This window comes from Pipra filicauda, unplaced genomic scaffold, assembly GCF_003945595.2.
Source record: "Pipra filicauda isolate LSUMZ 115617 unplaced genomic scaffold, ASM394559v2 scaffold84_size4826128_pilon, whole genome shotgun sequence".
NCBI lineage: Eukaryota > Metazoa > Chordata > Aves > Passeriformes > Pipridae > Pipra > Pipra filicauda.
In genome coordinates, this window is record NW_024105031.1 from 525693 (window position 1) to 532557 (window position 6865).

Consider the following 6865-nt stretch of genomic DNA (forward strand, 5'->3'; position numbering starts at 1 on the left):
ACTTTTTTAGGACTTCCAAGTCAAGAGCGTGAAATTGTTACCAATAAAATGGTGACCTGATATGAGACCATATGATTTATGTTATCCCATAATGCCATCCCAAATTTGTGCTGCACTTAATTTCTTCTGGCATTTTAAAACTTTATATCTCATTGAATTTATGTCAGATATATGAAAATTTTTCATTTGAGGTAACTTGAGTCCTTCTTTAAAGGAAATAATAAGGTTCAAATGGTATCCATTTCCAAAATGCAGATGGAGGTCACTGAATCATTGAAATGGGAGGAAAAACCCCCTGTGAATAACCTCAACAACAGTGTTTGAGATGCCTGAAAGATTAGAGAAAGGACTTTCAGTCAGATTTGGGTAAAGGATGTGTGAAAATGCAAGCAGGGAAGCTATTTCAGATTTTTTTCTGAGCTCAGAAAGCAAAACTCCGTGTCAGCAAAGAGGATTGTACCACATAGGCTCAATTTCATTGCAGTTTTTCTCTCTTATCTGAAAGAACCTTCTAAGCCCTTTTATTTTTTTTTATTACTTTTATTAGATCAGAAAGGATAACAAAACGCTTCTGAAAGCCTACTGTGTAATTATAAAAACAGTGACGGAAAAGCTCTTCTATGTGCTATTGCTTGTTTTCTGTGCATGAATGACTTATACAAAACCTCAGAACAAAAGTTTATATGAAGAGAAAGGTGATTGAAAATTGGAGTCAGATATTGCTTTTGTAAAGGATAAGTTATACACGTATGTGTGAATTAGTGTATTAGGAGAATTTCAAGTGTTTTTTAAGACTGTATGTAGATAAGGTAAATGATGGAGAAAGATTTTTGCGAAGAGAATTGTTATGCCATCCATCTCTCCAGGTCTATCATTACAAAATCAAAATCTTTCAATACCCCAATTTTTTTTCTTCAGAATTTTCCTTTGGCTGACTAGTTCGTGGAAGACACCTCTATGTCAGTACATCTGATAGATTTAGGACATTTGTCCTAAAAATACAATAGTGGTAAGTGATTGAAAAGAACACCAAGTACAAAAATGTACTATTGATACATTTTTTACAAAAGAGAACAAATCTAAGGGAATACTTGGGATGTAGGGAAATACATTAACATAATGGGTAATAAAAGATACTGTTTGGTATATGTAAGAGAAGTGGCAGTAAGATGTAGGCTTTCTTAATGAAAGACAGGCTTTGTCTATCTTACTGGTTTAATGCATAATTCAAGAATCTAGTTCACATTTGGATTATGGTTACTTTTGGGGAGACCCCGAGAACTTAATTCTTATAAGCTGATGTTAATAAAAGCAGGTTGAACTTGCCAGAACAGTTTTATTACACCAAAGAAATTGGATAACTTATTCCTAGTTAAATTACTGTAAGCAATACAAAGAACCATTAGTTTCCACAACTAGTCTATGCTTGCAGCAATGCAATCTACTATAATTGCCAAGAGCTATTGATAGAATATGTTATTAATCTATGAAACTAGCTAATGTGAGACGTGACTGAGGTACAGAATATATGAAGCTTCAAAAAAAATTAGATGAGGTGGTAAAGCCTGCAGCCAAAACATCTAAAAGAGGAGATACCGACTTTTCTGATGTATTAAGCTTGTGCTTTATCACTTAAGGACATTGTGAGCAGATATATCAACTCCTTGCTTCCTAATTCTTGGTTCTTGCCATCCGCAAAGCCTGGCACTAGCCAAGGTTCATGTCTGTACTGGTTTTCTTGATTCTGTCTCCACTTGAAGTTGGAATACTTTAGCTATGATGGGACTTAATAGAAGTACCACAACTTCTACCAGTTCTCACTGTCTCCATGGCCTTCGGGGGATTGCTCTGAGCTATGGCAGGCTGCACAAATGTTCAAACTGATCTATTTGTACAAGTGGTTGAATCAACTCTCTGTTACTCTGAATTTAGCTGAGATAAAGTTGTACTTGATTCTTTTGTGACATAAATTGAGTAATCTTCCAAAATACTCAAGGTTTCCACTTAAAACTGTCTTTTCAGTCCAGTATCATTTTATTTCTTGAAAATAAAAAGAACTTATTTCTTTAATATTCACTCCTTAAACATGTTAAGATGTATGTATCACCCAGGTTTCTTTTAGCAAGGATGACACGATATGGTTGCACTTAGCTATTCCAAGGTCCTAGTTGGCCCTCCACTGGCCACTGCAACCTGCCTTTCTTCCTGTGAACTAAGGAGGAGGAAAGGATTCCTTCTGCACAAAAGCCTAAGCTCACGTGCCTTCCTCTCGTGTCCAGATTTGATTAATGTAATACACATGCTGTGCTTTGGACTAAATCTTTTAAATCAGCCTCAAGTTGATGAAAAATCACTTTGATAGCTGTGGTGCCTGAGACTTTCCTGGATGCAGTTCAAGATGCTGAGTTTCACCTCCAGATCCATAAACAGCCCTGGAACTTTTTTAGTTAGCAAAAGGATCTGGTTTTTCTTATTCCCAATATAAGGAGATAGAGGGCCATAAGCTGGATTGAACTATGTTAATAGTGAGAAGTGCTGTTAGCCTCTCTTTTGTGGGGGTAATTCTTTGTGGTGGAATTGGGAGGAAATAGTAGGGAGAAGAGGAATATGATATGCCATTTCATGATGAATTATTGCTGTTTATTTCCTGGCTTTGATGCCTGCTCTTAGCTTTTTGTTGTAACTTAAATGTACAGATGTGCTCCAAAGAACAGATAAGTGCCAGTCTATCCTTTCCTCATATCTTCTGCTGCAGCTCCATGCAGTGATTTGAAATAAAATGACAAATGGGCAACTGACAAGCACAGTAAAGAAGCTCCTTTCCCTCTTTTTCCATCTTGAACTGAGGTGTCTATTTGAAGATCTTGTGCAGGTCTTAAATTCTGTAGTGGGGTTGTAAGTTACAACAGAGAAATAGTATCTATAGTCTTGTTCATATTGTAGGTCTAACCTGTCTGTGACTTCATAGAGTTATGGGTGGGATAGGAAGGAGAACCTTCCAAAAACGTCAGCAGCAGTAGAGGATTTAGTTAGTTTGTTTAAACTAGTTGGGGGAGTCAGGTGCCCTGAAACAGAGGGCTTCTGTGGAAGCCAGTGATTGTACTGCTCCAAATGAGTAACCAGCTGCAGGTTAATTACTGCATGTGAGGACTTGCCTCTTCCGAGCACTTTTTTAACAGACAGAGGTGTTGCTGTGTGGAGCATGAGTAGTGCTGTTGCTCTACAGAAGGATGCTCCTCTCTCCTTGAGAGCAGTTTCACTAGCAGGCATGTTCCTTGTTTAGTCACTGATAGTCTTTCATGTAGAAGAAAAGCAGAGTGAATTTAGCAATTCTAGTAAAATCATTTGATAGAAGCTGGTTAGTTAATAACGTAGAGTTGTTCTCTTGAGCATGATTTGGTTAATGAATTGATTTAGTAGTAATATATTAGTTGGCCGAAATGGCCCCCCTGCTTTTGTGGAGGTGACAGAAACCATTGTTGAATGATGAACACAGTGGGTATGGAGTGAGGGGAAAGGAGAACAAAATAGCAGTGCTCCAAAATATCTTTCTGCTTCACTTTTCCCCAAAAGAAAGATGCAAGAGGAGAGTGTATATAGAAATCCAAGTAGAGGTATCAAGTAAAATTATCTTAAAATGGCTCTATATACAATATTTGGATTTTCTGAAGGTATTCCAGTTTCTGTAATAAAAATGCAGTGGCCTTACAGAAAGAAATTAACTGTATTTGTGTTGTTGGTGATATTTCTTTCTTGTAAGTTTTTCCATGCACTTCTTCCTCATGTTTTTCAGAACACTTTTCTAATATTAGAGCCTTCTTTGGACACCTTAGTTGTAATTTATGCACTGGAACTAAAGGGAACCTTCATCTAAGGTGAGTACACAAAATTTTTCTGCTGCATGTTTTTCTCTAAACCTCTGTTGCTAGTCTGAGCACTTGAATCTCTAGTTCTGACCAAGAGGATGTTTTCCTTTTACAGACAGATAGTAGTGCAGACACTTCATCACTCCTGTATTGAGGTTTACTTATCTTACCAGTGTTAAATGTGTTCAGGAAGCTTACTCGTCCAATATTTTTCTTGCTGTCTTTGCAGGGTAAGTGACTCTCCAGCCACTCACTCAGCAGTACACTCTGAAGAATCCATCACAGTTGTGCTAACCCTAGGTTACGCCCTGTTATACTTGCAGAAAATTAAGGGTTCATAACAGTTGAATATAAAGACTTTTTCATATATTTTCTCTCATCTCTCTCTGTATTATTCTGTTCTTATTCAGCTGTTTTCTGTATCTTGTTGTTTGTTTAGGTGTTTGGGTTTTGTTTTTTACTTTTTTTTGTTACTTTGCTCTTAAAATCATCCAACCTGATTTTTTTCTCCCTCTGAAAGGAGACTCTGAGAATTGTGACCTTCATCTAAACCTTGCTTGCTGCTGTATATCTTTTAACAGAAGCTCCTGCTGTTGCTCTGGCCTTGCAGTGGATGCCAGATAGTTTAAGGGATGTACCTTTTATAACTGTATGATTTTTGCAGTACTTATCTAATCTAAATTTAACAGGAATTTAATGTGTCCTGCAGAGGTTGACAGTACTCATCTCCTATATTGTCATTAGCTTGAGATAGTAACCTTGAGGGAGGAGAAGCTTAATAAGACTTTATTTGCTTCTGATTCTTGCTATGAAAATGTTAGCCTTTTTTGTGGATGTGAGATCCACTGCTTAATGGAGCAGGCAGTGGTGGTTGCTGTGAAGGTCTCCAAAAGTACTGCAGTCATATTGTCCAATGCCAAGAGGGCTCAGTACAAAGAATGATATAACCTAAGAGAAAATCGAGGCAAAACAGCAGACTAATCCTCCTTAAAGCATGGAAGAGCAGCAGAAAACAGAGGAAGAAGGAAAGTGCTCCTGTACAGGCAGCTGCTCTTCTCTTCCATCCCCTATCCCAAGTCTTCCTCTTCCTCCACCTCCATAAACCTTCCTGTTCCTCCACCAATTAACTTTGTAATGAGCAAATACAAATTGTTTGTATAAAGGTTTGTTTGTGAATGTAAATGCGTATTCACATTAGCTTTGCAAAATATACTCAGACTAAGTGCTCCTATGCATTCTGTAATTTTTTTTTAAGGGAGATTTTGGGCAGGAGACCAAAACTAATAAACACTTGCCTTTAATGAAGTCTAGTAGCAGATGGTCAGAAGCAGCCCATAGACTTGCCATCTCTTTTTAAGTAGCAGAAGCGAAGATAATGAGGTGAGCAATTTGATTTATGACAGACAAAGAAAGAAATTTGTTTTCAATTAGCCTGGTAACATGTAAGACTAAGGTTAAAGTGTTTTGGAATATAGCACCATTTGAGTTTTAGTGCTGATCAAAGTGTCATTTTATTGTACTACAAAAAAATATTAGAACTATCTGCTTTTAGGCTGAATTTGGAGTTGAGGATCATGGGAACAGTTGCAGTAAAAGCACTGAGGCCAACAGAGTTGGTTTGTGTTTATATGCTAGTACATTACATGGTGGTTTTTCCATTGTCTTCAATGACTGGCAAAGCTTTCAGATGCTTTTCACATATATTGAATATTTACTTCTAGGAAAAGGTGGACTTTATTCTAAGAAATATTCCATTTACCATCACAAAACCATATGCATGTAACTTAAGCTGCTCAAAAGTATATGTACTTGGGTTACCAAATTTTTACATTTTATTGCACAGTGCCTCATGAAAATTGAAAGAAATAAGTTGATTGAATGTTATACTGGCTTGTCTATATGGTGCTCCTGGAACACAATTGTCATCAGAAATGACTATTATTCATTGCTTTTGACTTCACAGTGTGTGGGTGAAGACATCAGTCTAAGAGCTGATATGAAAGCATGTGTAGCACAACCCTCCATGCTTTATAAGCATGTATGCAGCTGTACTTTGTTGGTTTTTTTTTAATCCTCTACAGTTTTTCTTGACTCATTCATGCACCTGTGTTCTTCTAAGACTGTTTGCTTGTTTGGTTGTTTTTTTTTTTTTCAGTTTCCCCTTTTTTGTGTACAGTGATTGTACTGCATAGTCATTCTTTGTAGGAAGAGCCACAGGATGAGGTCTTTGTCCCTCTCAAAGGACTGTTCTCCCCCTTGCATACATGGTGGGTGGCCTTTTGTGGGTCCCCTAGGATGGGGCCTATAACCCTCAGATATGGTTTGACTTGTTTGATCTCCTTCTCCACCCCCAATCTTTTTTACAACTTCTGTGTTTGAACTTCTACATCAACCCAGCTTCCCCCGATGTTTTAAGGATTCTTAAGCAACATTGAAAAGCATGTGTGGAGGTGCCCATGATCATTTGATACTTGAATTTACACTTTCAGTAGTAAATTATTCTTATTCAAGAAGATCTTATACACTCTATACCTACAGTTTTAGAAATGTAATTTAAATATTTGTGTATGTATGCACAGATGACACTTTATATGCACTTATTGAGAAGAACTAGATTTACATATGTTTATCTGTGTGTATTTCTTTTATACTTTAAGCATTTTCTGGTCCTAAAAGAGAATGGACAATACATATTGATTTTACATGGGTGTGGTTTTAAAAAAAGACAACCAGACAACTGCAGAACAGCACAAAAACACATTGTGTGGGGTTGTGGAGCTTTCCCTGGAAGTTAAGGCTGGGGCACCATTTACCTTCTGGCTTGGGAGGTGGCTGTGCCAGTGTGGCTGGTTGTGTCAGGGAAGCTGTGTGGGCTCCACTGTTTGTCCTAGACTGAAATGCCAAGCCTGAGGATGTGAAGAGCACACATGGTGTGGAGCTTCCATACAGCTCCCTTTGCCCCAAACTGTTGTGTTTTTCCTCTTGAACTAAATAAATAA

The 6865-nt window shown here is 37.5% G+C and overlaps 1 long non-coding RNA gene across 1 annotated transcript; it reads left to right on the top strand.

The window, feature by feature from the left end:
- Positions 1–3104: 3104 nt before the first annotated feature.
- On the top strand, positions 3105–4012 carry LOC120325148. Its single transcript, XR_005567028.1, has 3 exons — positions 3105–3143; positions 3794–3875; positions 3982–4012. It is a non-coding gene; the product is annotated as an uncharacterized LOC120325148 (long non-coding RNA).
- Positions 4013–6865: the final 2853 nt, after the last annotated feature.